General features: G+C 48.0%; 1 protein-coding gene across 1 annotated transcript in view; it reads right to left on the bottom strand.

Annotated features, from left to right (window-relative positions):
- Nucleotides 1–1,205, bottom strand: part of PLA2G6 (phospholipase A2 group VI) — a 55,977-nt gene extending 54,772 nt beyond the window's left edge. Inside the window, exon 1 of the mRNA XM_061124571.1 lies at nt 1,100–1,205. The gene's annotated coding sequence lies outside the window, so the exon portion shown is untranslated. The remainder of the gene's footprint in view (nt 1–1,099) is intronic.
- Between the last annotated feature and the right edge of the window lie 11,740 nt (nt 1,206–12,945).

Genomic DNA, 12,945 nt, shown 5'->3' with positions numbered 1-12,945 from the left:
ATTTTCTCAAACTTTGAACCTCATGGCAGGTTTAGGAGGGCAAGAAATACAATCCCCCTGTCACAGATGAGGCAACTGAGACTCAGACAGGAAACAGCCTACCAACTCCAGGAAATTTTTAAGGCAGGGACAATAACAAAAACACTGCATTCAGCCCCAGGGTGGAGCATCTGTGTTGCCAAACCAAACCTGCCTGACATCCTGTTGGGTGGGTAAGAGGGCAGGTGAGGGAAAGACTCAGAAGTTTAGGGGAAGGGAAAGTATTTGTTTTGAGGGTCATGTGAGTAGTCCATTAAAAAAAGGAGGGTGGGGGCACAGATCCCTGTTCCACACCCACTGGCCTGCCTGTTGCAGTCACATGGTCACAAAGGTCACACACTTTCTGTCATCAGCTTCCAAGTCACCGGTGGGCACAGGGGGTGGACACAGGTTTGGGGGATAGGGAGAACTCTGGGGTAACAGGCTAGCGGAAAGGAGGGAGCACGCGGGAAAGCAGGCAGCGATGAAATCTGGAGGCACATGGGAGATAATAAGCAGGGAGAAGCAGGAGGTCAGAAAAGCGGATGCATGATGGAGAACACGGAGAGACAGATACAGTAGAGAGGTGAAGTGGGGAATCGGGTAGGAACACACTGAGGCGGACAAATCGAGAGCACTTAGAAAGGCACAGGAAGGAAACTGCGGACAATGAATGGGAACCAAACTGAAAGCTGGGAGCACCAAGAGACGCAGAGGCGGGGGAATGAAGGGAAGGGGCTGACTCAAGCAGGAAGTGGGGATAGAGGAGAGACGCCCAGGGAAGACGCGCTGAGGAGGGGGTACCCAGAGTCGGACCTGAGTCCCTGAGGGAACACACAGGTTAAGAGATGAGACGGAAGCGGTCACAAGATGGGAGCTGGGGACGGTCGGGGATCAAAGGGTGGAAGCTGGCGGCACTAAGGTGGCAATCAGGGTTAATGGAGGACAGGCCTCAGGATCGGTGAACAAGCGGGGGGCCCGAAGGACTGTCCCGATGAAGCCCAAGGAATCTGGGGCGTAGAGGAGGTTTGGGAAAGGGCCCCCCCCACCCCGGCCCCGCCTTCCCAGCGCCGTCACTCACCTCGGCTGACTCAGCACTTCGGCTTCCTTCCACTTCCGCAAACAGACGGGTCCAGGCCACGTGACAACCCGGCCGCTGCTCTCCGCCAATCACTGAAGCCTGTGCTTCGCGAGAGCAAGGCGGGGGCTGGGCTCCGCCATATTTTATAACTGCCCAATGGAAGGGGCTCCCATCGCCGAGGGAGGCCGGGCTTTGGGCTGGAGCCAATCCTCGGCGGCGGGGCGTGGCCACGGCTGTGAGAGGAGAAAGGTCCGCGTGACGGCTCCCGGGGAGACATGTTAATGTCGGGCGGGAGTCTCAGTGTTCTCGACCCTACCCCTCCTGAAACGATCCGAGGCCTGAAGGCTGAACGTGACTTAAACTACGGCTCGTAAAGATAAAAATAAAACCAGCAAAGATGTGCAGGGCATAACAAGCAGGAAACTGCTTTGATTTTGCCGTGTTCGTACAAGCTAAGGTTGCCAAATTTAGCAAATGGATTAAAATTGGGTTTCAGCTGAACAAAAAATGATTTTTTTTTTTTTTAGTATAAGCAAAAAATCCTAGGTGTAGTTATGCTTTAAAAATTGTTCCTTGGTTGTTCCCGGCAGCCCTACCCCAAGACAATCTCAGGAAATAGCTCAGCGCTTTTAGTAGAAACTTGGGCAAATGAAAGCTGTGATAAACCCGGACAGCATATTAGAAAGCAGAGACATTACTTTGCCAGCAAAGGTCTGTCTAGTCAAAGCTATGGTTTTTCCAGTAGTCATGAATGGATGTGAGAGTTGGACCATAAAGAAAGCTGAGGGCGGAAGAATTGATGCTTTTGAACTGTGGTGTTGGAGAAGACTGTTGAGAGTCCCTTGGACTGCAAGGAGATCAAACCAGTTAATCCTAAAGGAAATCAGCCCTGAATATTCATTGGAAGGACTGATGCTGAAGCTGAAGCTCCAATACTTTGGCCACCTGATGTGAAGAACTGACTCAGTGGAAAAGACCCTGATGTGGAGAAAGATTGAAGTAGGAGGAGAAGGGGATAACAGAGGATGAGCTGCTTGGATGGCATCAGCAACTCGAATGGACATGAATTTGAGCAAGCTCTGTGAGTTGGTGATGGACAGGGAAGGAAGCCTGGCGTTGGACCCATGGGGTTGCAAAGAGTTGGACATGACTGAGCGACTGAACTGAACTGGGCAAATGACTTGGTCTCTGCGAACTCCTCATCTGAGAAGTAAGCACAGGGTTATTATGATGACTAGAAATAAATAAGACCCGGTGCCTGCACAATACTGGGATTTCAATAAATGGCAGTTGTTATGATTAGTAATGCTGAGAATGCTTTAAAAAGAAGGGAGGAGGCTGGAGTTTAGTCACACTTCTGCTTCTGACTGAATAGATCATGTCTTCTCTCCGGTCTGTCAGGCTTAGTTGGACAAGTGTTCTTCCCTTAACGATTCCCCAACTCTAGATCTAGATAAATTCTCCAAACTGCTCTCTGTTGGCCTGGGGAAAGTGATTGCTGTTTGGCATTCCTGTGAATAGAAAAATATATTCTGCCTGTCTGTCCCAAGATACTAATTCCTGGACTGGGGGCTGCGAATGCCATGGGGACAACATTTAGTTAAGAATCCAGACAAGTTAATAAGACTAAGGACAGTAACTACTATTTGTACAGACCTATATCAGTTACAAAGTAACATGACTTCATATCTATCATCTGGAGAATATAGTTACTCTTATTCCTACTTTCACAGGTGAAGAAACTTCTTTTAAACAAAGATTAAAATTTTGTTAAGACGTGTCAGCTTTGAGTTGAGAAAATGGGAAGAAGACTCAGAATTCTCAATGAAAACATCTTGCCCTCCACACCTCAAACAATTGACATTAAAATGATGGTTATCAGGGAGCATGCAAAAGGTTGGGTGTTCCACCTACTGCTGAGCAATCTGACCTGAGAAACCTCATAGGTTCAACAGGATGGGTCCCATTCTTCAGCAAATACGCTCCTGTACTCAAGGTGAGTCTACAAGGCAGGTTTGGCAACACAAACACACAGCTGAATCTGAAATGCAGAAAAGGCAAAGGGAGAGAGATCAGTCACCTGGATCAATCTTCAGAAACACTCTTAAGATCCACTAAAGAAATTAATAAAATAGAGTCAAAAGAAAGTAATAAATAGAAGAAAATGATACAATATGTTCAACACCTGATGAAATTGAGTGCCCCTCCCATAAGGTATTTCTGGTGCAAACTGTTAAATGAGTGGATTTAGCAAGAGATGAAGAATAAGGAGTTAGTAGGTAGCACTGAGTGAGCAAGCAGTGGAAACGGAGGGGCTAGTAATACGGAACCCTTTGGGTTTCTGCTGGATTTTGCATCAGAGCAGTTCAAGTCAAAAAGCTGCTCTGAGGGGCTGTCTAGGCCCTGCAGCTAAAATCACCCCAGAGCCCAAAGGGTCGAGCAAGTACCCTCCCTCAGGTTGAAATTAACTAGCGTGCTCACAGTGCAGTTTCACACTTTTAACTTGTTTGATCCTCACAACAATCCTGAGAAATAATTCTAATATCTCTAGTAGACAGAGAAACCAAGATTCTGTGCGGGGAGATGATTTAGAGAGTCGCATGTCTGTGCGAAGTAGATCTGGAATCAAGACCTGTCTTGACTTTTCTTTCCCTAAACTATAGGAGGACCCACTGTGTGTCAGGCAGTGTTCTTGGTGCTGAGGAAATCATAGTGAAAACAGTAGACTGAAATCCCTGCCCTCACGGTGTGCACAGTTGCAGGGGAAAGATAGACAGTAATCAGGCTACAGAAGTCAGGCATAAGAGTGTTTTGCCAAAGTCTTTGGGTGAAGTGTCATGATATTAGCATCTTTCCAAAAATCTAGTGTGTTGAATCTGGGGTTTGTACATGAGTGCCTTTGTACTTTTCCTTCCATTTTCTGTGTGTTTGAACATTTTTATAATTAAAGAGCTGGGAAAAGATACAGTGTGTTAGACGGTGACAAATGCTATGGGGTAAGAGCAAGGAGGGGAGACAGAGCATTAGAGTTTTAAAAGAGTGGCCAGGGAAGGCCTGATTGAGAAAGGAAACATTTAAATAAAAGCCTGAGGGAGGGATTTCCGTGGTGGTCCAGTGATTAAGACTCAGTGCTCCCAATGCAAGGGACCTGGGTTTGATCCCGGGTCAGGGAACTAGATCCTGTATGCCTCAACTAAGACCTGAGTGCTGCCACATAGTTCAGTGCAGTCGCTCGATTGTATCCGATTCCTTGTGACCCCATGGGCTGCAGTGTTCCAGGCTTCCCTGTCCATCACGAACTCCCGGAGCTTGTTTAAACTCGTGTCCAAGTAAATAATGTCAAATAAATGAATGTTTAAAAAGAAACAACAAAAAACCTGAAGGAGATGAGGGAGCAAGCCCTGTAATAACCCAGGAGAGAATGTTCTAGATGGAGGGAAGAGGAAGAGCAAAGGCCTTGAGGCAGAAATTTCCCACATTCCACAAGGTGCAGCCAAAAAAACACACACACACAGAACACCAACTTGGAGGGAGAAGTGCTGTCACAGAGGGAGGTGCGGGCAGCCATCCCTCCTGTGAGGGCAGGAGCCTGAGTCCCCCTGGGGGTTATTCTGGAAGCTCGAGGAAGAAGAAAGCGACCTGTGGACTGGTATTGAAAGACAAGCTGAAACTGGGGAGGGAGTTTCCTGTTGAGGGGTCTGCAAGAACTGAAGTGTGGGGGTACAGAAAAGCTCAGAGAGGGTGGTGAGAGCTGAGCAGGTAAGGGAGGCAAGAGACCAGACCTAGAAGATCTGTGAAAAGAGTCTGAACTTTGTTCTGAAGGCAGTGGGGAGCCATGGAAGCTTCTGAGTACAGGAGTGTCCTGAGCAAACTTAGGTTTTAATCTCCCATGTGGAGACAGATTTAGAAGGTGCTGGAGGCAAGGAGACCAGGCAGGAGGCTGTTGCCAACATCCAGGAAGAAAGTTGCTGTGACTTGAACTGAGGCCACAGATGAGGGGAGAAAGTGAAGACAGAGGGCACTATGGAGATGAGAGCAAGTCACAGGGACCTGGTGATGGGTTAGCTGTGGGAGGGAGAGAAGGGGAGGAGACAGGCATGGTGGCCTGGTTCCTCTCTAGGGTGACTGAGTGGAAGGTGGTATCACTGGACAGTTTGAGAAATACAGGGGGTGCTCTTGGAATGGAAGGGGGACAGTGATTGGCGTTGTGACTGTGGGCGTTGGCTGTTTGGGGAGAGAGGAGGACAGGGGGAAATCCACACCTACTGTGCAGATGTTTGAGCAGATCTGGCCCCTGAGAAACAAGAAGTGAGCCGCTGAGAGATTTGGGAGTCATCAGCATCAGATGCCACCTGAACTTCTGAAAAGGAATAAGATTCCCTTGGGAGAAGAGACACAGGCATCAACGATCACTGAGAGGTTGAGAGGAACCAGGGATGCAGACTGAAAAAGGAGGAGGGAAACCCACACCTTGGAATGCAGGAGGCAGTGTGTATCCAAAGGAGGAGAGGAGAAAGCAGCAAGGTCCAGAGCTGCCAAAAGACGAGACAGATTAGGAGGGGAAATGGACCCTGGGATTTAGCAACAAAGAGGTGGTGGGGACCTCAGCAAGGGTCCCTTCAGAGGACTGTGGGGGCAAGACTCAGGCTGGGAGGGGCAGGGAAGGGAGGGCTCAGAGGGAATGATAGAAGATAACTCAAGGGTTTGGCCATAAGGGTTTGACTTCCTTGGTGACTCAGACGGTAAAGCATCTGCCTACAATGCGGGAGACCCGGGTTCGATCCCTGGGTTGGGAGGGTCCCCTGGAGAAGGAAATGGCAACCCACTCCAGTATTCTTGCCTGGACGGAGGATCCCATGGATGGAGGATCCTGGCAGGCCCAAGTCCATGGGGTCGCAAAGAGTCAGACACGACTTCACTTTTAGCCATAAAAGGGAAGAAAAGGCAAAGGTGGGGCTGGGGTGGCAGACGAGTGAAAGGGGTGGGGAGTTAGAGATAACGGCCACATGGTCAGGGCTGAGAGAGAAGACAGGAGCAAGAGGGTGGGCATGAGCCTCCAGAAAGGAGAAGAGGTGGCTTCGGGGCTGGAGGAGGGACAGCTTGTGCCAGGACAGGGAGGGAAGGGACAAACAGTGCAGGGAGCTGAGGCTGGCCTCGAGGGTGGTCCTGTCCCTCCTCAGTGGGGGCAAGGATGAGGGGGGATTGGAGAAGGGAGAGGGATGATTAGGGCCCCCAAGCACCTGGTTGTGTCTGGAGAATGAGCTTAAAGCAGATTGTTGTTGTGGGTGTTCACGTGGACCACAACCGGGCCTAATAATAGAACCTCAGTTCAGTCGCTCAGTCGTGTCCAACCCTTCGGGACCCCATGGACTGCAGCACACCTGGCTTCCCTGTCCACCACCAACTCCCGGAGCTTGCTCAAACTTGTCCATCGAGTCAGTGATGCCATCCAACCATCTTATCCTCTGTTGTCCCCTTCTCCTCCCACCTCCAATCTTTCCCAGCATCAGGGTTTTTCCAGTGAGTCAGTTCTTCACATCAGGTAGCCAAAGTATTGGAGCTTCAGCTTCAGCATCAGCCGTTCCAATGAATATTCAGGACTGATTTCCTTTAGGATTGACTGGTTTGATCTCCTTGCAGTCCAAGGGACTCTCAACAGTCTTCTCCAACACCACAGTTCAAAAGCATCAACTCTTTGGCGCTCAGCTTTCTTTATGGTCTAACTCTCACATTCATACATGACTACTGGAAAAACCATAGCTTTGACTACACAGACCTTTGTTGGCAAAGTAATGTCTCTACTTTTTAATATGCTGTCTAGGTTAGTCATAGCTTTTCTTCCAAGGAGCGAACATCTTTTAATATCATGGCTGCAGTCACCATCTGCAGTGATTTTGGAGCCCAAGAAAATAAAGTCTGTCACTCTTTCCATTGTTTCCCCATCTATTTGCCATGAAGTGTTGGGACTGGATGCCATGATCTTCAGCTTTTAAATGTTGAGTTTTAAGCCAACATTTTTATTCTCCTCTTTCACTTTCATCAACAGGCTCTTTAGTTCCTCTTCGCTTTCTGCCTTAAGAGTGCTGTTGGTAGGAATGCAAACTAGTACAGCCACTGTGGAGAACAGTGTGGAGATTCCTTAAAAAACTGGAAATAGAACCTGCCATATGACCCAGCAATCCCACTCGGGCATACACACGGAGGAAACCTGAATTGAAAGAGACACATGTACCCCAATGTTCATCGCAGCACTGTTTATGACAGCCAGGACATGGAAGCAACCTAGATGCCCATCAGCAGACGAATGGATAAGGAAGCTGTGGTACATATACACCATGGAATATTACTCAGCCATTAAAAAGAATACATTTGAATCAGTTCTAATGAGGTGGATGAAACTGGAGCCTATTATACAGAGTGAAGTAAGCCAGAAAGAAAAACACCAATACAGTATACTAATGCATATATATGGAATTTAGAAAGATGGTAATGACAACCCTGTATGCGAGACAGCAAAAGAGACACAGATGTAGATGTATAGAACAGTCTTTTGGACTCTGTGGGAGAGGGTGAGGGTGGGATGATTTGGGAGAATGGCATTGAAACATGTATATTATCATATGTGTAACAAATCGCCAGTCCAGGTTCGACACATGATACAGGGTGCTTGGGGCTGGTGCACTGGGATGACCCAGAGGGATGGGATGGGAACGGAGGTGGGAGGGAGGTTCAGGATGGGGAACACATGTACACCCATGGCGGATTCATGTCAATGTATGGAAAAACCAATACAATATTGTAAAGTAAAAAAAAAATAATAATAATAATAAAGATCACTTACAATCCAAAAAAAAAAAGAGTGGTGTCATCTGCATATCTGAGGTTATTGATATTTCTCCCTGCAATCTTGATTCCAGCCTGTGCTTCATCCAGCCTGGCATTTCAAATGATGTACTCGCATATAAGTTAAATAAGCAGGGTGACAATATACAGCCTTGATGTACTTCTGTCCCAATTTGGAACCAGGCCGTTGTTCCATGTCCAGTTCTAACTGTTGCTTCTTGACCTGCATACAGATTTCTCGGGAGACAGATCAGGTGGTCTGGTATTCCCATCTCTTGAAGAATTTTCCACAGTTTGTTGTGATCCACACAGAGGCTTTCGCGTAATCAATAAAGCAGAAGTAGATGTTTTTCTGGAACTCTCTTGCTTTTTCGATGATCCAAGGATGTTGGCAATTTGATCTCTGGTTCCTCTCCCTTTTCTAAATCTAGCTTGACTATATGGAAGTTCTCGGTTCACAAACTGTTGCAGCTTTGCTTGAAGAATTCTGAGCATTACTTTGCTCCTGTGTGAGAAGAGTGCCATTGTGCAGTAGTTTGAATATTCTTTGGCATTGCCTTTCTTTGGGATTGGAATGAAAACTGACCTTTTCCAGTCCTGTGGCCACTGCGGAGTTTTCCAAATTTGCTGGTATATTGAGTGCAGTACTTTAACAGCATCATCTTCTGGGATTTGAAATAGCTCAACAGGAATTCCATCACCTCCACTAGCTTTGTTCGCAGTGATGCTTCCTAAGGCCCTCTTGACTTCACACTCCAGGATGTCTAGCAGAACTGAAAAAATGAGACCACCCCGTGCTGGTGAAGTGGCATTGAAACGCTCATATTCACAGAGGTGGTGAGAGCCTTTATTCGCTGGCATGTTCTGAGCAGCGGCATCGCCTCTCTAAGCCTCAGTTTGCTCGTCTGCACAGTGGGGACAAGAAAGACACCTCATAGAGTTTTGTGAGATAAAAGATTCACAGAGGAAATGTCTCATAAACAGGACAACAAATAGGATTTGTTCTAATTTATTTTTCTCCTTGTTGGCTTTCCCACTGTCTCAGAGGGTAAAGAATCCGCCTGCAGTGTGGGAGACCTAGGTTCGATCCCTGGGTTGGGAAGACCCCCTGGAGGAGAGCATGGCAACCCATTTCAGTATTCTTGCCTGGAGAATCTCCATGGACAGAGCAGCCTGGTGGGGGGCCCATGGGGTCGCAAAGAGTCGGACATGACTGAGCGACTAAGCACACACAGGCAGTCTGTTGCCCAGACCCAGGACCCCTGCAGACAGCAGCCCAGTGTAGGGACACCATCTGTCAGGCCCCCCCTCCCCCGCCCAGTTTTCTTATGATTTAAAAGTAGGAGGGAAAAAGAGGGGGAGGATTCCTCCCACAGGAGGAGTGGCCCAGGTGAAACAGCTCATTTCTCTCCAGCGAAGCCCAGGGTTTTTCCTGACGGGGCAGTGGCAGAGAGCATGGCCCCTGAGTCAGATCAACCCGAGTTCAAGTCCTCCTCTTGCCAGGGACTAGCTGTGTGTTGGTGGGCGAGTTTCCTCACCTCTCTGGGTTTCAATTTCCTCACCTGCAACATAGCGATGACAATACCTAACTTCTAAAATGGGGAGAGGGGGTTAAGGGGAACAGGCACACCATAGCCAGCAATGGGAGGACTCCCAAGGCATTTGGTGAACCCATAAACCTGATGGGGCTGATCATTTCTGTATCACATTCCACCTCATGGGAGAAGGATACTGTAAGAAAGAGACATTGAAGTTACGAAGACACTAAAATGTGATAAAAGTACAGATAATTTTTTTGATGATTGGTTTGTTTAGCAGCAGAAGAAGAGATATTCTATGGGAAAATATATATTATATAAATAGGTCTTAGGCATCTAGCGCAGTGTCTGGCTCAAAGGAAGCATTTCATAAACATAATAGACATAAGTAGAGTCAGAAGTAATAAGCAATGGGACTTCCCTGGGGGTCCAGTGGCTAAGACTGCACACTCTCAATGAAGGGGGCCCAGGGTTTGATCCCTGGTCCGGGAACTAGTTCCCAGTTCAGAACTAGATCCCAGATGCCACAACTAAGACTCGGCACAGCCAAATAAATATTTTAAAAAGAAGAAGAAAAAGAAGTGATAAGCAGTAGTAAGAAACTGGTAGAAGGCATCTGAGGGGCTTCCCAGTTGGCTCAGTGGTAAAGAATTCTCCTGCCAATGCGGCAGATGCAGGAGACTTGGGTTGGATCCCTAGGTCAGGAAGACCCTCTGGAGGAAGAAATGGCAATCCACTCCAGTATTCTTGCCGGGATAATTCCATGGACAGAGGAGCCTGGTGGGCTACAGTCCATGCAGTCACAAAGAGTTGGATGCAACTGAGACCGAGCATACATACACGCACACAGGGTGTATGTGATGGGTGGAGGAGCTGGGACAAGATAAGGTGCCTGAAGGTGCTGAAAGGGATGCCTCTGATGATCACTCCCACCAGGTAGAGGGATCCGTGGGAAATGTGGGACCTGGCCCAACTGATGGAGCCACCCTGCAAATCAAAGCAGGGAAGGCCCGAGGGTCCAGGGGCAGGAGCTCATGGGGGCCTGGAAATCAAATCTCAGGGCAAGAAGGGTCTCCAGAAAACACCCAAGGGGGGAAAACTTAAAACCAGCCCAGGTGTCCTCCGTGGCAGCCTGGCTTCTGATGGTTTACAAGGCAGGACACCCTGCAGAGTCAAGTTTCGTCTGAAGCAAGTTCACTGTGGTTCGAGGTTGTTGAAAAACCACTGACCCGATTCTACACTCTCACTCTGCAGGTGGGAAAGACTGAGGCTGGGAGGAAGGAATGCCCCACTCTGGGGGCAGCCAGGGTGAGTTCCGAGCCGCAGCCCCTGGCTTGGGTCAAGCTTGGTTATTCAGCAACCACTATTAGGCAGAGCACCCACTGTGGGCCAGGGCCCCGCCGGGACCTGGTGAAGTGCTATTTGGTATTTTGGACCCTCAGGCAGGTGAGCAGAGACTAGCTGGGCCAGTTGACGTTCTGCTGGACCTTGCTGGCAAAGGGCGGCTCCCTCCCTGGGCACAGGCCACAAGGTTCCTCCCTGTTGACAGGAGGAGGGGTCTCCGGGCAGGGTGGGGTCCCCACTGGCTTTGTGTCACTCATCTCGGGGAGAAGCAGGTTTCTCAGAGGGAGTGTCCTAGGGGACTCCAGAGGACTCATCTCTCTCTAACCCAGTATTTATTTACTGATCTCTTATTGCGTACTAGGCACTGCACCCAATGCTTCTCAGGGCGAACCCAATAAATTGTTTCATAAGCCACAGAGCAAGCACTATTATCAACAGTGAACCCAGTTTAAAAAAGAGGCAGAGAGTGGTTAAGTCACTCAGTTGTGGGGGGGTGGGGGCGGCGAGGGGTGAGGCTGGGATTTGAGCTCGTAGGCTGACTTGAGAGCCCCTACTTAGAACAAGCAAAGAAACAAAATCCTACTTTTTAAATTAAAACAAAAATTGCAGGAACAATATCTAATTTCTATATGCTCTTCACCCAGATTCCTCAGTTGTTAATATTTTATCACATTTTATCTATAATCCACCTTCCCACTCCATTTGAGAGTAAATTGCAGACAGATGCCCCTTACCTCTGAACACGTCAGTGTTTTGTTTTTTAATGTTTTGTTTATGTATTTGTTTGGCTACGCCAGGTTTTAGTTGAAGCATATAGGATTTTTTTTAAGTTGTGGCATGTGAATTCTTAGTTGCAGCATGTACGTAAGCTCTAATTCCCTGACCAGGGATCAAATATGGGCCCCAGCATTGAGAGTGTGGAGTCTTAGCCACTGGACCACCAGGGAAGTCCCTATCTTTCTTTTTACTTGAAAGTGGAGCTTTCTCTTCTCTTTATTTATTTATTCATATTATATGGACTCATGGATTCTTCTCTTATTCAGCAGGTCATAACCCATGTTTACTGTTATTTCTTCTGATGCTCAAATTGTCCCAAATTTGGCCGTTAGGAACCGCTTCAAGCCAGAGAGCTCCCACTTTTAAATATGACATTGCACCATGTCCCTTGACCTTGACCAGAAAGGGAGCCACATCTGCAGGGAACAGTCCCTGCTGGGTGGCTCCTGAAGCTCTGACCCCCTAATGCAGGCAGGCAGGAGATGGGAGAACTTAGGTTTCATGGTGTCTAGGAGTGTTGTGCAGATCCACTGGGGGTTCATTCATTAGTCGAACACCTACTATGGCCTCAGCTTTTGAAAACTCATTGAAAATGGAGGGTAGAGAAAAACGACAATCACAATTGTGCTGTTTCTAAAACTGAGAACTTTGGTACTCCAAGAGGTAGCGTGAGTAGCTCTCTTAGCTATGTAGATATAAGGCAAGGGACAATTTTTGAGGGGAATACTTTGCCAGACATAGCTGCTGCAACATTTGGTAACTTGGGAAGCTAGTGGGCCCACTTGCATATGAAACCCAGGCCTTTGGGAGGTAAGGGATAGCAGTCACAATTCCCGGTGGACCATCGCTCATAGGTGAGGAAGCAAAGCAAGAGCTCTGAGATCAAGGGAAGGGGGAGCCTTGCTTGTGACCACAGAAAGACCTCCTAGTTGGGAAGGTCCTGGTCCTTCTCAGTAAAATAATGTAGGTGCTGTGATGTCCATTTCATAGAACAGATGGCTCCTGGAGCAACAGCAGGTACTTCAGGCAATGGAAACACCATGAGCAAAAGAAGGAACTGGGACACTCCCCCATTTTGCCCCCAAAGCCACCTCTTTTGGGGTGGCTGAATACATCCCTGAATGTATTCATCCCTGAATACAGGCCCTGAATACATCCCCCACATTTATACTGGGCCTCACCCAGTTGGACTGAATCCCAAATGTCTAGACCAGGAATTAGGTCTGGGTTATAACTCCAGTTCTTCTACTTCCTGGCTGGGTGACTTTGGAAAGTCACTTGACCTCTCTGAGCCTTCACTCATTTATTTCCTTGACAAATATTTGCTGAGGGCTTGCTTATGTG

The sequence above is a fragment of the Dama dama genome, chromosome 22, assembly GCF_033118175.1.
Source record: "Dama dama isolate Ldn47 chromosome 22, ASM3311817v1, whole genome shotgun sequence".
In the NCBI taxonomy this organism is placed as follows: Eukaryota; Metazoa; Chordata; class Mammalia; order Artiodactyla; family Cervidae; genus Dama; species Dama dama.
The sequence above is the reverse complement of the archived record's forward strand: the minus strand, read 5'-3'. Positions and strand labels throughout refer to the sequence as shown.